This window comes from Tachyglossus aculeatus, chromosome 12 (assembly GCF_015852505.1).
Source record: "Tachyglossus aculeatus isolate mTacAcu1 chromosome 12, mTacAcu1.pri, whole genome shotgun sequence".
NCBI classification, from domain to species: domain Eukaryota; kingdom Metazoa; phylum Chordata; class Mammalia; order Monotremata; family Tachyglossidae; genus Tachyglossus; species Tachyglossus aculeatus.
Window position 1 is genome coordinate 377,348 of NC_052077.1, and position 19,360 is coordinate 396,707.

At 47.3% G+C, this 19,360-nt stretch overlaps 1 pseudogene; it reads left to right on the forward strand.

Moving 5' to 3' along the window:
* The first annotated feature begins 368 nt into the window (after positions 1–368).
* LOC119935568 lies at positions 369–16,312 on the forward strand (annotated as a pseudogene).
* Positions 16,313–19,360: the final 3,048 nt, after the last annotated feature.

The following is a 19,360-nucleotide window of genomic DNA, read 5'->3' on the forward strand; positions in this document are numbered from 1 at the left end:
TCAAATCTTCGCCCCAAACCCCACCCCCTCAAAAGCTCTGTCCCCTAATTAACCCCCACATCAAGAAGATGAGCCCTGCTTAGGATCCCTAGGGCCTAGACCTCAGGCCTAGTGTCTGGGGCTGGGACTGGGTCCTGAGGCTGAAGCCTGGGACAAGAAGTTGAGACTAGGAGTGAACACTAGGCTACAGTTGGGCCCAGGCTGAACTGTGCAAGGGAGGTGTCTGGAGGACCTTACAGGCAACCTCAATGCACATTTCCTGGCAGTTATTTCTGTGGAAGGTAGAGCTGTTCACTTCCTGTTGGGCTTGGAGTCCTCAAGTGCCAGAGGCTCTGAGGCCGCCCAGAGCAGCCCTTTTGTCAGCATCCATGGCCAGGTACCTGCTTTTTTCCCTGACACAGAGAGAGATTAGAGTGGCCAGAGTGGCGGTGAGCACAGCTCGCCACCGAGGGCCTCCAGGCGGCCTGGAGTCTCTCAGGGGCTTTGTGTCCTTCAACTTCAGGCTCAGAAATTACCTGCAGAAGAGCACCATAAACACCCTACACTACCAGAAGAGCCTGCCCCAGTAAGAATGGTCTCCTTGAGCCCAGGTGCATTCCTTCCAACTCTCAATTTAAATCAGTCAATCAATCAATCGTATTTATTGAATATTTGGGGGGTTACACTGGAGTTAATAGAGAGGACTCCTACGCTCAGGGAGTTAATAATCTACCTAAAATTAATTGTAGGTAGGGGGAATCAGAAAGATAGTAAAGGCATGTAGTTAAGTGCTTCTAGGAGTGTGAGTGCCTTTAGTACTTAAGGTAACATAGAAATTCTGAAGTGGCAGTTGGGAGTTGGCAGCTGGCCTCCTACTTCATTAACAAAATTAAATCCATCAGGCCCGACCTCCCCAAAGTCACTCCCCCCCTTCTCCAACCCCTTGGCTCTCCACACTCTCTGCTACTCTCCCATCCTTCCCAGCAGTATCCTCAGAGGAGCTCTCCTCCCTCTTCTCAAGTGCTACTCCAGCCACCTGTGCTTCTGATCTCATTCCCTCTCATCTCATGAAATCTCTCGCTACATCCCTTCTCCCCTCCTTAACTTCCATCTTCAACCTCTCACTCTCCACTGGTTCCTTCCCCTCTGCCTTCAAACATGCCCATGTCTCTCCCATCCTAAAAAAACCCTCTCTTGACCCCACCACACCTTCTAGTTATCTCCCCATATCCCTCCTACCATTCCTTTCCAAACTCCTTGAACGAGTTGTCTACACGCGCTGCCTCGAATTCCTCAACACCTACTCTCTCCTCGACCCCCTCCATTCTGACTTCCGTCCCCTACATTCCACGAACACTGCCCTCTCAAAGGTCACCAATGACCTCCTGCTTGCCACATCCAACGGCTCATACTCTATCCTAATCCTCCTCGACCTCTCAGCTGCCTTCGACACTGTGGTCCACCCCCTTCTCCTCAACACGCTATCCTACCTTGGCTTCACAGACTCCGTCCTCTCCTGGTTCTCCTCTTATCTCTCCGGTCGTTCATTCTCAGTCTCTTTTGCAGGCTCCTCCTCCCCCTCCCATCCCCTTACTGTGGGGGTTCCCCAAGGTTCAGTCTCTTTTGCAGGCTCCTCCTCCCCCTCCCATCCCCTTACTGTGGGGGTTCCCCAAAGTTCAGTGCTTGGTCCCCTTCTGTTCTCGATCTACACTCACTCCCTTGGGGACCTCATTCGCTCCCACGGCTTCAACTATCATCTCTACTCTGATGACACCCAGATCTACATCTCCGGCCCTGCTCTCTCCCCCTCTCTCCAGGCTCGCATCTCCTCCTGCCTTCAGGACATCTCCATCTGGATGTCTGCCCGCCACCTTAAACTCAACATGTCCAAGAATGAACTCCTTGTCTTCCCTCCCAAACCCTGCCCTCTCCCTGACTTTCCCATCTCTGTTGACGGCATTACCATCCTTCCCGTCTCACAAGCCCGCAACCTTGGTGTTATCCTCGACTCTGCTCTCTCATTCACCCCTAACATCCAAGCCGTCACCAAAACCTGCCGGTCTCAGGTCCGCAACATTGCCAAGATCCACCCTTTCCTCTCCATCCAAACCACTACCCTGCTCATTCAAGCTCTCATCATATCCCGTCTGGACTACTGCACCAACCTTCTCTCTGATCTCCCATCCTCGTGTCTCTCCCCACTTCAATCCATACTTCATGCTGCTGCCCGGATTGTCTTTGTCCAGAAACGCTGTGGGCATATTACTCCCCTCCTCAAAAATCTCCAGTGGCTACCAATCAATCTGCGCATCAGGCAGAAACTCCTTACCCTCGGCTTCAAGGCTCTCCATCACCTCGCTCCCTCCTACCTCATCTCCCTTCTCTCCTTCTACAGCCCAGCCCGCACCCTCCGCTCCTCTGCTGCTAATCTCCTCACCGTGCCTCGTTGTCGCCTTTCCCGCCATCGATCCCCGGCCCATGTGATCTCCGGGCCTGGAATGCCCTCCCTCTGCCCATCTGCCAAGCTTGCTCTCTTCCTCCCTTCAAGGCCCTACTGAAAGCTCACCTCCTCCAGGAGGCCTTCCAAGACTGAGCCCCTGCCTTTCTCTCCCCCTCGTCCCCCTCTCCATCCCCCTCATCTTACCTCCTTCCCTTCCCCACAGCACCTGTATATATGTATATATGTTTGTACATATTTATTACTCTATTTATTTATTTATTTATTTTACTTGTACATATCTATTCTATTTATTTTATTTTGTTAGTATGTTCGGTTTTGTTCTCTGTCTCCCCCTTTTAGACCGTGAGCACACTGTTGGGTAGGAACTGTCTCTATATGTTGCCAACTTGTACTTCCCAAGCGCTTAGTACAGTGCTCTGCACACAGTAAGCACTCAATAAATACGATTGATTGATTGATTGAGTAATATAGGTTACGATGTTGATCTTAGATGAGAGATTAATCAGGGAAGGTCTCCTGGAGATGCAGTTTAAGGAGGGTCTTGAAGATGGGGAGAACAGCTGTCTGTCAGATGTGTTCCAGGCAGAAGGGAAGGTGGAACCAAAAAGTCAGTTGCAAAAAAGAGACAAGATCCAGTCCCAGTGAGTAGACTGGCTGGAGAAGAGCTGAGTTATAGTAGTTGGGAAGAAGGATAAGTAGGAGGGAGAGAGCTGACTGAGTCACTTAAAGCCAAAAGTGAGGAGTTTTGGTTTGATGTAGAGAAGGATGGGCAACTTTGGAGGATTTTGAGACATGGGGAGATATGGAGTGAAAGTTGTTTTAGAAAAATGATTTGGGCAGCAGAGTGAAAGGTGGACTGGAGAGCGGGGAAGCTGGAGACAAGGAAGCTCTCCACTAGCTTCCTCGTTCCAGCAGTCGATGTGGAAAGATTAGATAAATGCTTGGACCAGCATGGCGACGGTTTGGATAGAGGGGGAGGGGTGGATTCAGGAAATGTTGTGAAGAAATGACAGGATTTTGAGATTGATTGATTATACAGGCTGAAAAGAGAGAGATGAGTCAAGGATAATGACAAGGATGCAGGCTTGAGAGACAGAGAGGATGGTGGCGTTGTCTGCTGTGATGGGAAGATTAGATAGACTAGGGCTTTGGGAGAGAAGTTTGCCACTGGTTATTTAGTATGCCCCATCCCTCCTTCAAGGTTGTGGCTCTTGACAGGTGGGTAAGTATGGCCACTGAAGGTATTCAGGAATATCACGTTCACCCTGACACACTGCCCTCCCACAAATCAGGGAAAGGCTAATTGAAAAATGTAGTATTAAATGCCAGTATAAAAGTGGCCGAATGGCCATCCTACAGATAAGTCTCAGCCTTGGCCCTGAAGAGAGAATTTAGGGAGCCCCTCAATTTATGGTGCTCCAGTCTCTTTTGAGACTTCAGGACCCTAAAGGGACCTGCCTCCTACAGAATGGCCTTTGATGTGGTTTTATCCTGGGCAGTCCATTTCTCCGATGGTCTTTTCTCCTAGATGGTTCTAACATGGCGTCTAATCCCTTTATATTTGGTCCAAACTTCCTCCTCCCCTTCTGCCTTCAAGTCCCATCCTTCAGCTAGGAAGTGACACCTGTGTTTAAAGGGAACTGTCTGGGGCTTAGTTGAAGAAGGCCTCTTGGAAGAAATATGTTTTTAATAATAACATTTATTGAGCACTTACTCTGTTCAGAATCCTGTACTACGTTCCCCTGTACTAAGTGCTTCGAACAGTACTTTGTGAATAGTAAGTGCTTAACAAATACCATTAAAAAAGTGCTTGGGAGAGTACGACAGAGTTAGTAGACATGTTCCCTCATTCAAAGAGCTTACAACAGAGCAGGGGTTCAGTCACTAAAATAAATTACAGGTAGAGGAAGCAATTTATTATTGGGATGTGTACATACGTGGGGTGGGGATGGGGGTGGGATGACAACCTAAGTGCTTAGGGGGTATGGAGTCAAGTGCATAAGTGACACAATAACAAGGGAAGTAGGGTGAGGAGATAAGGGACTAGTCAGGGAAGGCTTCCTGAAGGAGTTATTATTTTAGGAAGACTTTGAAGATGGGGAGAGTGGTCCTCTGTTGAATATGAAGAAGGGGGGATGCGTGTGGGAATTCCAGGCAGGAGAGAGGGTGTAAGCAAAGAGGTCAAAGATGAGAGAGATGGGATTGAGGCACTGTGAGGAAGTTGATGTCAGAGGAGGGAAGTATTCTGGCTGAGCTGTGGTGGGGAAAAAGTGAGGTTAGGTAGGAAGGAGAAAGCCAATGGAGAGGAGTGTCTGATTGGTGCAGAAATGGATGGTCAACCATTGGAGGTTTCAGAGGTATGGAAAGACATACATTATGATAATTTAGAAAAACAATCCAGACAGCAGAGTGAAGTGTTGTCTCAAGAGAGAGGAGAGGCCGGAGGCAGGGAGGTCAGTGAGGAAGCAAAGGAGAGTTTGGTATTCTCAAGTTCTGTCAAAGGCCAACCACTGCCCCTAAGCCAAGCATAGCTTGTGTAGCTGCAGCCCAGGGTGAAAAGCAAGGTGATCCAGTGGAAAGAGTATGGGCTTAGGAGTCAGAGGACCTGGGCTCTGCCACTTGTCTTCTGGTTGTCCCTGAGCAAGTCACTTAGGTTCTCTGGGCCTCAGTTACCTCATCTGTAAAATGGGAATAAAGATTGTGAGCCCCACATAGGTCATAGACCGTGTCCAACCTGATAAGCTTGTATCTATCCCAGTGGTTATTAGAATGCCTGGCATATAGTAAGCGCTTAACAAACTACATCTCCAGCCTTGATCTCTATCCTTCTCTACAGTCTCACTTTTCTTCCTGCCTTCAGGATATCTCTACATGGATGTCTTCCCATCACCTAAAGCTTAACATGCCCAAAACAGAACCCCTTATCTTCCCACCCAAACCCTGTCCTCCCATTGACTTTCCCATAACTATAGATGGTGCCTCCATCCTTTATGTCTCACAAACCCATAACCTTGGCATTGTCCTTGACTTCTCTTTCTCATTCACCTCATATATTCAATCCATCACTAAATCCTGTCAGTTCCACCATCACAACATGGCTAAAATCTGCCCTTTCTTTTCCATCCAAACAGCTACCACGCTAATATAATCACTCATCCTAGCCCACCTGGATTATTACATCAGCCTCCTTGCTGGCACCCCAGCCTCCTGTCTCTCCTCACTCAAGTCCATACTTCAATCTGCAGGCTGGATTATTTTTCTACAAAAACGTTCAGAACATGTTTCGCAATGCCTCAAAACACTCCAGTAGTTGCCCATCCACCTCCACATCAAACAATAACTCACCTTTGGCTTTAAAGCACTCAATCTCCTTGCACTTTCCTACCTCACCTCACTACTTTCCTACTACAACACAGGCTGCACACGTCGCTCATCTAATGCTAATCTTCTCACTGTTCCTCGATCTCATCTATCTCACCACCGATCCCTCACCCATGTTCTGCCTCTGGCCTGGAATACCCTCCCTTCTCAAATCCGACAATGACTCTCCCTGCCTTCAAAGCCTTATTTAGGCATATCTTCTCCAGGAGGCCTTCCCTGATTAAGTCCCCTTCTCCTCTTCTCCCACACTCTTCTGCATTCATTCATTCATCCAATCGTATTTATTGAGCACTTACCGTGTACTGTGTGCAGACCATTGTAATAAACCCTTGAAAAGTACAATTGAGTAACAAAGAAATAAAATCCCTGTCCACAAAGGGTTCACAGTCTAGAATGGGGGAGACAGGCATCAAAACAAGCAAACAGGCATTAATGTAGATAAATAGAGTTATAGACATGTACATATATACATAAGTACTGTGGGGTGGGGAGGGTGAGCTGAGGAAAAAGGGGGTCTTAGACTGGGAAGGCCTCCTGGAAGAGATGAGCCTTCAGTAAGGCCTTGAAAGTGGCAGGGGAGTGTGATTGTTTAGCAGATTTGAGGAGGGAGGGCATTCCAAGCCAGAGGTAGGTTGTGGGCCAGAGGTCGATGGTGGGACAGGCAAGAACGAAGTACAGTGAGAAGGTTAGCATGAGAGAAGCGGAGTGTGCAGGCTGGGATGTAGAAGTAGAGAAGGGAGGTGAGGTAGGAGGGGCAAGGTAATGGAGAGCTTTGAAGCCAATAGTGAGGAGTTTTTGTTTGATATGGAGGTTGATAGACAACCATTGAAGATTTTGGAGGAGGGGAGTGACTTGCCCAGAACGTTTCTGTATAAAGATAATCCGGGCAGCAGAATGAAGTATAGACTGAAGTGGAGGAAACAGGAGGTTGGGACGTCAGAAAGAATGCTGATGCATTGCCCTGACATATTTTCTTTGTTCTTCCCTCCTCACAGCCCCCAGCACTGAAGTACACTTCTGCAAGTTATTTAGTTACATCAACGTCTGTCTCCCACTTCCCTAGACTGTAAACTCGTTGTAATCAGGGAATGTGTCTGTTTATTGTTGTATTGTTCTCTCCCAAGTGCTTAGCACAGTGCTCTCCACACTAAGTCCTCAATAAATTTGATTGATTGATTGAATGAATGAATGAATGAAATACCTTTTTTAAAAACAAAACAAAACAAAAAACTGTGGGACAGGCCAGGCAGGCAGCAAGGGAGGTGGCAGGCGGCAAGGGAGGTGGCAGGCAAGGGCCAACGAGACTGGGGCCAGGACAATCTTGCCAGTGGGGTGTGAGCCTGACATAACTGGCATAACTGCCTCATCCCCAGGCAGGACACCCAGTACTAATTAAATTTACCATATGGCCCTCTCATCTGCAGTGCTAAGACCAGGACATGACATAGAGTAAACACTTAGCAAAAAACACAATTACTATTTTCATTAGTATTTTTAGTTTCCTTCTCACCCCAAACACTCATTCTCCTCCTTTCCCTGTAGCTCTCCAGGGATTTTCCCCAGACATACCCTCCACACCTCTTGTCAGGGGACAAATTCCATTGGCCTATTTGCAGGCTGAAGCAATTGGAGCACTGCTTTTTCAATCTGTCCATGAAATTTATTGAGTGCTTACTTATTCAGAGCAAAGTACCAGGCCCTTGGGAGAGTACAATAGAGTGAGTAGATCCAATCCCTACCCTCAAGGGGTTTTCAGCCTACTACAGCTAGCAGCAATGTACTCTGCACCTTCTGCCTATTTTAGAATGGTAAAGAGACTGCTAGAAATGCCCAGTATTCATGTACCAATTCTAATAACGATATCCTTGTTTTTCTTCAGACTTCCTATTCCCAAAATAGAAGATTCAGTTAAGAGATACCTGCAAGCCCAGAGGCCTCTTTTAAGTGAGGAACAATTCAGGTACAAACACACACATACACACACACATGCATACACATGCTCACACACACTCACAAACACTCGCACAAACACACTCACACACTACTGTCTCCTCCACATTTGCAATTGATACTGAATGTGAAGTTTGACTATGGCAGTGTGTTAGTTGTAAAGAGCCAACAGTTACCCAGTGCACACCACTGTTGGGCTTCCATGTGTGCTTAACACAATACCTCACAATGCTTTTGTTTTACTCTCTGACTCCCAATCCTCTTGAAGATTAAGTTCAATAAAAGGCCCTGTTTTCTTGTCTGCTACAGTTGTCTTCCAGTTTGTAGCTGAGATGCAGTACTGATTGAGGTTTCGTTTTTCTGTGTCCAGAATGTGTTTCCTCCATCCCCCTGGTTTTTGGTCTCCCAAAATACTGGCTATTGGGCAGTCCAGGCATCCCAGTCAGAGCAACACACAATCAGAGCTTTATTCCATAGATTTTGTCTGGTTGTTTTCACTTAAGTTATTACCTGTAACAATTACCTGACATCACGATTTCCTTTCTTATTATTGCAGGCAAACATAAGGATTTTCACAGAGTTTTAAGACTGGAATTGGGAAAGAACTGCAAAAGATGCTGGTTTCTCAGGATAAAAAGAATAAACATACAAGGTATGTTTCAGGTAGGAACCCTACTCGACCACATCTGCTGTGTGACCTTGGGCAAGTCACTTAACTTCTCTGAGCCTCAGTTACCTCATCTGTAAAATGGGGATTAAGATTGTGAGCCCCACGTGGGACAACCTGATCACCTTGTAACCTCCCCAGCGCTTAGAACAGTGCTTGGCACATAGTAAGTGCTTAATAAATGCCATTATTATTATTATATGATGGGTTTGAGGAGCAGTATGGTCTAGTGGAAAGAGCACAGGCTTGGGAGTCAGAAGGCCTGGGTTCTAATTTTGGCTCTGCCAATTGCTTTCAGGTTAACCTTGGGCAAGTCCCTTAATTTCTCTGTGCTTCATTTCTCCTGTTCCCACACCTCCTGAGCCCTATGAGACAGAGACTGTTCCCAACCTAATTTATTTGTATCTATCCAGTGCAGTGTTTGACATATATATATATAGCAGTGTTTGACATATAGTAAGCACCTAACAAATTCCATTAAAAAAGGAGGAGGGAAGGAAACACTGTAGATCTGCTCTTGCAAGCCATGGGCTCTGTGAAGCACGACACATTTCTGAACTTTAGAAAGCTCCGATGGCAGTAACAAGCAGTGTGGCTTTAGGGAAAAGAGCACAGGCCTGGAAGTCAGAGAACCTGAGTTCTAGTACCAGCTCTGCCACTTGCCTGCTGTGGAACCTGGGGCAAGTCACTTCTCTTCTCTGAACCTCAGTTTCCACATTTGTAAAAAAAGGGATGAGATACCTCTTCTCCCTCTCCTTAGACTATGAGTCCCCTGTGGGTCAAGGACTGTGTCCAACCTGATTATCTTATTATTATTAACAAGCTGAAATGAATGTGAAGTAGATATAATCTCCTTAGGCAGTGCCTATAGTAAATAAAAACTGTGTTTTGTTCATTGTCAGAGACATGTCTACCTACTCTGTGTTGTTCTTTTCCAAATCCTTAGTACAGTGCACCAAGCACTTGGCGCAGGTAACAACTTGAATGCCAAATTCAGTAAACACTCAATAAACATCATTGATTGAGATTCACTTTAAAACTCAGTCACAACGTGCCTAGTTTCTTCTATCTGTTCACCTTCTGGGCTAGTCATTGATAATAATATTGAATATGCATTTCATCTGTGTCAAGCACTATGGAAGGTACAATACAATCAGATTAGACCTACTCCCTGTACCACATGAAGCTCACAGTCTAAAGAAAGAGGAAAGCAGCATTTAACTGAAGAAGAAACTGAGACAGTGAAGTTAAGCAGATTGCCCAGGATCACACATCAGGCAAGTGGCAGAACTGGGATTAGAACCCAGACTTCCTTGGCCCTAAGGGTGATCTGACCCCATTCAGCCGGGAACAGCAGGTGGTAAATCGAGTAGAAAGGCCCAGGTTCCTTCTTGGAATTTCGGGATCTGGAATGGATCTGGGCATTCTTGCTACTACTCCAGACCTCCGGCTGGGTTTCTACAACAATGTGGCTGTGAAACCACTGTGATGGCACTTTTGTCTGACAGTAAACCAAGCAATGGTATTTACTGAGTGCCTACTGTTTGCCAAGAACTGTTCTGATTGTCTTCTGTGGTCAGAGCACTGTATAGGGGTCAGTCAATCAACAGTATTTGTTGAGCACCTACTCTGTGCAGAGCATTGTACTAAACACTTGGGAGAGTACAATATAGTAGAGTTATAATGTAAGCTTCCTGCCCACAAAGAGTTTACAGTCTCTAGAAGGAGACAGACACTAAAATAAATTATGGATATGTATATAAATGCTGTGGTGCTGAGGGTGGGGTGAATAAAGTGTACAAATCCAAGTGCAAGGGTGACACAGAAGGGAGAGGGCATAGGGGAAATGAGGATTTCATCAGGGAAGGTCTCGTGGAGGATATGTGATTTTAATATGGCTTTGATGATGGGAAGACTGACCATCTACTGGATATGAAGGAGAAGGGAGTTCCAGGGCAGATGCAGGACATGGGCAACAGGTCATTGATGCGATAGTGAGATTGAGGTACAGTGAATAGGTCAGTGTTAGAAGGGCCAAGTGAACATGATGGGTTGTAGTACGAAATCAGTGAGGTAAAATAGGTTGGAGCAAAGAGATTAAGTGCCTTAAAGCCAATGGTAAGGAGTTTTTGTTTGAGGCAGAGGGGGATGTACAACCACTGGAGAGTGCTGAGGCATGGGGAAACATGGCTAAACATTTTTTAGAGCAATGATCCAGGCAGAAGAGTGAAGAATGGACTGAAGTAGGTAGTGTAGACAGGTGGTAGAGAAGTCAGCAAGAAGCTGATGAAATTATCAAGACAGGATATGTTAAGTGCTTGGATCAATGTGGTAGCAATTTGGTTGGAGAGGAAAGAGCAGATTTTAGCAATGTTGTAAAGGTTGAGCTGACAGAATTTGGTGACAGATTGAATATGTAAAGTGAGGTTATGGGGTTGTGCAACAGGGACGATGGTGGTGCTGTCTACCGTTATGAGAAAGTAAGGAGGAGGATAGGTTTTGGGTGGGAAGATGAGTTGTTCTGTTTTGGGTATGTTAAGTTTTGAGTTGTCAGTTGGACATCCAAGCAGACGTGTCTTAAAGGCAGAAGGAAATGTGAGACTGACAAGAAGGAGAGAGATCAGGTTTGGAGGTGTAGCATAGAGATGGTAATTGAAGCCATGGGAGTGACTGAGTTCTCCAAGGGAGTTGGTATAGATAGAGAATCTACACCAGAATTTGTGCTGAGGGGAAGGGGACCAGAACTAAGCTTTGAGAGACTCCCACAGTTAGAGGGTGGGAGTCAGGCTGGGATTCTCTCAAGGGCAGAAACTGTAGTGGTGTAGTGAATAGAGCAGGGGCATGGGAGTCAGAAGGTCATGGGTTCTAATCCTGGGTATGTCACTTGTCTGCTTTGTGGCAGAAAAATATTTAACTTCTCTGTGCCTCAGTTACTTCATCTGTAAAAAATGGGAATTAAGAGAGTGAACCCAATGTAAAACAGAGACTGTGTCCAACCTGATTAACTTGTATCTACCTCAGTGCTTAGAACAGTGCTTGGAACTTAGTAAGCGCTTAACAAGTACCATAATTACTACCATAATTATGTTTATTATTATAGTCCCTGAACTTCTGCTTTCCTGCTGTTACACATCGGGTAAATTCCTTAACCTGTGCCTCAGGTTCCTCATCTGTAAAATGGGGATAAAATACCAGTTAAAATACAGTCTCCCTCTTAGACTGTGAGACCCATAGGGCAGGGACTGTGTCTGATATGATTATGTCTAACTCAGTGCTTGGACATTCTAAGTACATAACTCATACTATTATAGGAGCATTGCACTACATGTCTAGTAGATGCAGAATACTGTACTGAATGCTTTTTGACTGAAGACCGATGTATGGGTCACCGACCTCTCCTACGTCCAGAACACTGTTCTAGGCATCAGCTGAGTTTGGGGCATGGCACTGACATCTATCTCATACAGAGTGCCATTCTGAAAGCCTACCATGCACAACTGACTACTCTGTTCAGAACACTGTAATTAGTAACAATTATTGTGTTTACTGTGAGTCAAGCACTGTTCTAAGTGCTTGGAGTAGGTACAAGCAAATTGGATTAGACACAATCTCTGTTCCACATGGGACTTACAGTTTATGCAGGAGGAAGATCAGGTATTGGACTCTTGTTTCTCAGATGGAGAAACTGAAGCACAAAGAAGTTTAGGTCACACAGAAGACAAATGGTGGAGCTGGAATTTGAGCCCACGTCATCTGGGTTCTCTCCAGTAGTCCACAGTGCTTCTCTAGTACCACTGATTAAGATTTTTAATCAGTACTACCTATGTGCAAAAGCCCCATACTGAGCGCTGGAAGAGATATCGATAATCGGATTGAACACATTTCCCATCCTGCATGAGGCTTACATCTAAGGCTGATGAAAGAGGGGATCCTAGAGGTTTGTGGGTTCAGAGGGAAAGGGACAAGTGGAGGCAGGGAGTCCATGGGGTGAAAGAGGTGAGGCAGGAGAGCTCCAAGTTGAGGACAAACTGGGTGGTTTGAGTCCCAGAGTTATCCTCTCATCACTTTTCACTCCTTTCTTCCCAGGTCTGTGGCTGGATACATACCTAACTCTCTGCAGCCCCCTTGCCTTCAGCTCTAATGTAGGATTGGCTTTCCACCCGGACCCAAACCTGGGCCACAACGACCAGCTCATCCGAGCAACCAATCTGACCATTTCACCCCTCCAGTTCCTCAAGACTTTCAGGGATGGCTACCTTGAGCCCGAGGTCCTGCAGCTCTACCCAGAGAAGACGGACACCGAAGGGTTTAAGAAGCTCATCCGATGGGTCCCTCAGGCTTTGGTGTGCACTGCTGCCTCTATGGGTAATGTTTACCCCAATGGATATGTCCCAGAATTTCAGGCTTTTCAGCACAACCCGCCTGCCTAAGTTCTATAAAGACAAACTTCACAACGACGAGAAGGCACGGCACCTGCTGGTCTTAAGGAGAGGGAATTTCTATGTCTTTGACGTCCTGGACCGCGATGGTAACATAGTGAAGGTAGCTGAGATCCAGGCTCGCCTGGGGTACATTCTGGACGACGACTGCCCCATCGTTGAGTTCCCTCTGGTCTGCCTGACCAGGGAAAACCGAGACACTTGGGCCCAGCTGAGGCAAAACCTCCAAGCCAGTGACAATAAAAACACGCTAAAGAAAGTGGAGACGGCAGTGTTCTGCCTGTGCCTGGATGACTTCCCCATCCAGAACCCTGACCACCTGTCTCACAACATGCTGCACGGTGATGGTATGAACCTCTGGTTTGATGAGCTCTTCAACCTCATTCTGACCCAGGATGGACAGGGAGCCGTTCACTTTGAGCGCTCCTGTGGCGATGCCACAGCCCATCTTCGGTTCTTGGAATACATCTTCAAAGACAGCAGTCACTCCCCGGCCATCATTCCCTGGGGCCAGCAGAAAACAGGAACAGACAACTCACTGGCCCCTGGGAAGAAGCTCGAATTTATACTGGACGACTCTCTGAAAGCAGGAATAGTCCAGGCCAGGGCTCAGTTCAATGCCGTGTCACAGAACCTGGCTGTCCGGCTTTGTCAGTTTCACCAGAGAGGCAAAACGTTTCTGAAGAATCAGGGAGTGAATCCCGTCTCTGTGATCCAGCTCTCCCTGCAGATGGCTTTCCTGGGGCAGTATAATGCCACGGCTCCAACCACAGAGTCTTGCAGCACGGCAGCCTTCAAACATGGTCGCACTGAGACCCTCCACGTGGCTTCTGTCCATACAAAGAGGTGCGCAGAGGCCTTCATCTGACAACCCTTTGAACACAGTGTAGACTAATTCCAGAAAATGTTTACTGACTGCTCTCATCACCATGTGAAATTGATCAGGGAAGCCACCCACTGCTGGTGAGTCGGCTGGTGGGGCTTGGGGGAGGAGGGGCCGTCTATCAGTTAAGGGTTCAATCAATTCATTTCCATTCAATCGTATTTATTGAGCACTTACTGTGTGCAGAACACTGTACTAAGCGCTTGGGAAAGTACAATATAGCAATAAAGAGAGACAATCCCTGCTCAAAACAAACTCACAGTCTAGAGGGGGAAGACAGACATCAATACAAGTAAACAGGCATCAATATAAATAAATACAATTACAGATAGATACATAAGTGCCTTGAGGCAGGGACGGGGAGGGGAGCAAAGGGAGAAAGTCAGTGTGACACAGAAGGGAGTGGGAGATGCGGAAAAGTGGGGCTTATCCTGGGAAGGCGTCTTGGAGGAGATGCGCCTTCAGTAGGTTTCTGAAAGAGGGGAGAGTAATTTGCTGGCAGATTTCAGGAGGGAGGGCATTCCAGGCCAGCGGTAGGTTATGGGCCAGGGATCGGCTGCTAGACTAGTGAGATGGAGGTACAGTGAGAAGGTTAGCACCAGAGGAGCAAAGTGTGCAGTCTGGGTTGTAGAAGGAGATAATGGAGGTGAGGTAGGAGGGGGAAAGGTGATGGAGAACTTTAAAGCCAATAGTGAGGAGTTTTTGTTTGCTACAGAGGTGGATAGGAAACCAATGGAGATTTTGAGGAGGGGAGTGACATGCCTTGAACATTTCTGTAGAAAGCTAATCTGGGCAGTGGAGTGAAGTATGGACTGTAGTGGGGAGAGGCAGGAGGTTTTAAGAGGTGAGAAAGGAGGCTGATGCAGTAATCTAGGCGGGATAGGATGAGTGATTGTATTAATGTTATAGCGGTTTGGATGGTGAGGAGAGGGCGGATCTTAGTGATGTTGTGAAGGTGAGACCAAAAGGATTTGGTGATGGATTGGATATGTGGGTTGAATGAGACAGCAGAATCGAGAATGACACCAAGGTTATGGGCATGTGAGACGGGAAGGATGGTTGTGCCATCTGCAGTGATGGGAAAGTTCGGGAGAGGACAGGGTTTGGGAGGGAAGATAAGGAGCGTCCTCTCTGGCAGCTCCTGCAGGTTACTCAGACAGCAAACTGGCTCCTGTGGAGCAATAATAATCATTGAATTTATTAATCAATCAATCAGTGTTTACTGAGACCCAATTGTGTACAGAGCACTGTACTGAACACATGGGAAAGTGCAATATAACAGAGTTAGTAGACAGGTTCCTGCCCACAGTGAGCTCACAGTCAAGCACTTACTATTTATCAAGCACTGTGGTAGAGGCAGAATAATCAGGTCAGACACAGCTCCTGTCCCACACCAGGCTCACAGTCTGAAGAAGAGGCAGATAAAGCTAATCAGGTTGGACAGAGTTGTTTTTTTTTAAATGGCATTTTTTCAGCACTTACTGTGTGCTAGGCACTGTAATATACACTAGGGTAGATATAAGCTAATCAAGATGGACATAGGCAGTGCCCCACCTGGGGCTCACACTCTTAATCCCCATTTTACAGATGAAGAAACTGAGGCACAGAAAAGTTATTTGGCTAAGGTCACACAGAAGACTAGTGGCACAGCCAGGATTAGAAACCAGGTCTTCTGACTCCCAGGCCTGTGCTCTTTCATTTAAGGCACGTTGTTTCTCACTAGGTCATGATCCTTCCCCCTGCCTGTAATTCATTTTAATGTCTGCCTTCCCCATTTGATGTTTAATTCCGTAAGTGCAAGAATGGGGTCTACTAACTCTATTAAACTCTCCCCAGTGCTTAGTTTAGTGCTTGGCACAGAGTAAGCACTAAGTAAATATTCTTGATGAATGGATCCCTCCTCATTTGTGGCTCTCGGTAAGCAGCAGACCTATCTCAGCTTTCTCAGCCCCCTCAGCCACCCAACCCAGAAAACAGGACAGATGTCTACCTTGTGCCCCGTGCCTTGACCTAGGAAAGATTGGCTGTCACCTGGAGATAGATTAGGTCTGGCCCTCCATCAGATCTGTTGAGAGCTTTGGAGCTTCTGGGAGCTTGGGATATTCTGATTTTTAATGAGCTCAGAATTGACACTGAACATATGCCAGTGTCTCTGCTTTCCAGAATTCTGGATTGATTTTCATCATTTTCTCTCCTTCTACCTGCTAAGGAGTTGGAATTTAGATGTCTTCCCGTGTCCATGACAAAGTGTCTTTTCCACAGGCCATGGCTTGACAGACACCTACGAGCTCCGTATCACTTGGCAATGACCAAAGTTACCAGACTTCTTCTTCGACTCGGCCTACAATCACCTAAATCACATCATCCTGGCCACTAGTCTGACGTCCAGCCCCTCCTTGAAAGCAGGAGTGTTTCCACCAGCAGTATCGAGTGGCTTTGGGAATGCATATTCAGTGGAACCGAAGGCCCTCCAGTTCAACATTTCCTGCTCCTCTGGCCAGAGCCTTAATAAATTTCAGCAGAATGTGAAGAGATGCCTGGAGAAACTCTAGTTCAATTTAGAATCTGATAATCTGATAATCTAACTGATAATCCCCCCATTATCAGTTAGAGTGGCATAACTACTGTGTTGCTGGGGTGGGGGTGGGGAGAGAGGCCCCCCCCGTCCTAGGACTCCACCCTCCATTCCTCATTCTCAGCTTCTTGTGCCCTTCCCAAGTGGTTCTTGTAGATGGAAGTGGCTAGATCCCCCACCCACCCTCCAGACAGTTCTCCCCCCAGAGATGGGGCATTGGTGATGGGAGATGGGATTGGGTGGAGACTCTCAAGGCCTTCTCTGCTGGAGATCTCAAGTGGGTCAGGCCTTTGACTTGGCCAGTTCCATGAATGAATGACTTGAAGCTTCACCATAGATGGGGCCTGGGGTCAGATCAGGGAACCCCCAACATCACGTGTCTAGTGGGCTCTTGGGTCTCTAAGGCCATATTTGAGGAGTGGAGTGGGGGCCCTCCCTCTGAATCTTGAGCAGCTGAGGTGTGAAGGCTTATACAGAGGATCTCCTCTTGGGATTCCTCAGCCCAGAAGGACAGCCTCAGCCCAATGGGGTTGTCTCGGGGCAGGCCCCACAGGTAGACTGGGCTGGCTGGGCTGGGGAAGCCTCAGGGTGATTGGAGATGTCTGGCAGCATGTCTGCTAACCCGGGAAAAAGATGATGGGGCTGATATTTTCCCAATGTTCCCCTCCCCAAAGCAGGGGGATACCTTCCATCTGTTCAGCATTTGGAGCCCCAGTGGGGCCCACAGAGCCTGGGACAGTGGCCTTTTTGAGTAAAATTGAATGACTCTGCAGCAGAGAGAGTTGTTTAGGCAGCCTGGTGCTAGCATTTCTCTAGAAAGCAGAGAACTTTGAACAAATTTGCGAAGGTGTCAGAGAGTTGAACACCCATTTAAAGAAGTTTATACAGCCCAAGGTGGTTTCCCAGAGACCCAAGAGGTGTCCTGATTCGGGGATGGGGACGGTGGAGAGGGCTTCAGCTCTGCATTCTTCCAAGGCTCAAATTCAGCCCTCTCAAGCCAGTGCCCGGACCTAGGGCCAGGCAACAATCAAATACTCTTTTCCAGCTGACGAACATCTGGTTTACCTCTTGGCATTTTAAATGTGGCCAGCCAACATTTCCTTTTATTGCTTTTATTAAGTTGCAGCTGTCAAACTTGTCATTATTGTTAGATTGTGAGATTCCTGTACTCAGGAAGCTCACAATCACTCAATTGCATTTACTGAGCACCCACTGTGTGCAGAACACTGAACTAAGCGCTGTGTAAAATAACATTAGTAGGCATCCCTACCCTCAGGGAGTGTACAATTTGGCAGTATACAATCAAATTGCCAAAATTTTGCAATCTTTTGGCTTTAATATATTTCCTTCTGGGTTCTAAGGGAGATTAACCTCACTTTATACAGGAATCCTGCCTGCTACTTAGGAAATCTTCCTTGTTTCCCAGGTTCCATCCACACGCCTGTTGGTCTGCCAAAGAAAATGGGGCTTTGGGTGTTTCTTCACGTGTAAAATACTAGAGACCTGGGGTTGCTGAAAGGACCAGCTCTAGCCTTCTGATTGGATGGTACAGCTGGCCAGAACTGACTGCATGGGATTGTGGGTGGACCCACAAACCCAAAATAAAGGGGCTGGTGCGGTCTTGGGTGAAGAGGGCTCCAAGTGGGATAGAAAAAAAGGGAAGAGAGAGAGAGAGTGAATGAGAGAGACAGAGAGAGGCAGAGAGAGAGGGAGAGAGAGAGAGAGTCTGGGTGGGTAGGTGTAAAGAGCAAGGTGAATAGGGGAGGCATAGTGATAGAAACACACACACACACACACACACACACACAGAGAGACACGCACACACACACAAACAACCCTAAAGACCCCTGTTCCCAAGGGAAGACCAATATGAACAACTAAGCAGGACTCCAGAAAGAAGAGCTTTCCTATTTTTCCCCTCCCATCAGCTGCTGGGGGTGGGAAGTGGCAACTGAGTAAGTGTGTGTGGTGGAAAGGGCATTGTCAGAGAGAAACAGATAAGAGTAGGAAGAAGAGGGATAAGCGGAGGGAAGGAGGAGGGGAATTAGGCTGGATAGCCTTCTCGACCTCCCTAAGGCTGCTGAAGATGCATCACAGATGACAGCACTACTTTGACAGGCCTACAGCGGCATCCACAGTAGAGCTTGGACACCAGAATTCATGGCTGTCTCTCCTACCGTGAGCATCTGCTTGCTGTAATGCCCTGTTTCCTGGTGGCCAGACCCTACAGGATAGTAGCGCTCCTCAGGCCGAGGCAGCTCTGAAGCGGCCGGTACAAGGGATGGGCAGACGTTGGGGGAACTAATTGTGATGGCCACAGAGCCATTAGGACTTGGACCTGTCGCAGAGCTCTGCCTCCAGCTTTAGCCACACAGCACAGCACAGCACATCTCAGCACTTGTTAGACCTGCTGCAGCCCCCCACCTCCTCCTGGCAATGGCCCCTTTAGGACTGGAAGGTTCCCTCTTCTCCCCTCCTTGGCCTGGGTGCCCTGGGCATCAGCAGGATTTGGCAGCTGCTCACAGGAGTCCCTTCCACCCTCTGAGCGCCACTCCCCTGAGCCCCCAATCCACTTCACCCACTCTAGACTATCAGACAGTGGGGCAAGTCAGGTGGTCATCTCAGGAAGACAAGCAATGTTGGGTGACCACTTGTCATTTGACCCTTGCAAGATTCACCAGATCAATCATTCGATCAATCGATCAGTGGTATTTATTGAGCACTTACTATGTGCAGAGCACGGTACAAAATGCTTGGAGAAAGTACAATACAAAAGAATTAGCAGAAATTTTCCCTGCCCATAACAAGCTTACAGTCCAGATGGCAGCTGAGGCAGACCTTTCTAAGTTGGCAGCCACACAGATAACATGCCAGAGGTGGGATGAGGCAGGCTATAGCATCACCAAAGGGGACTGTGGCAAGAGCAAGGCCACATCAGCAGGGTGGGATTCCTCCAAGCCAAGACCAAGGGCTAAACTATCTTGTGAGCCCCTGCAAAGGATGCCGTATTGAAGTGTGCATTTTT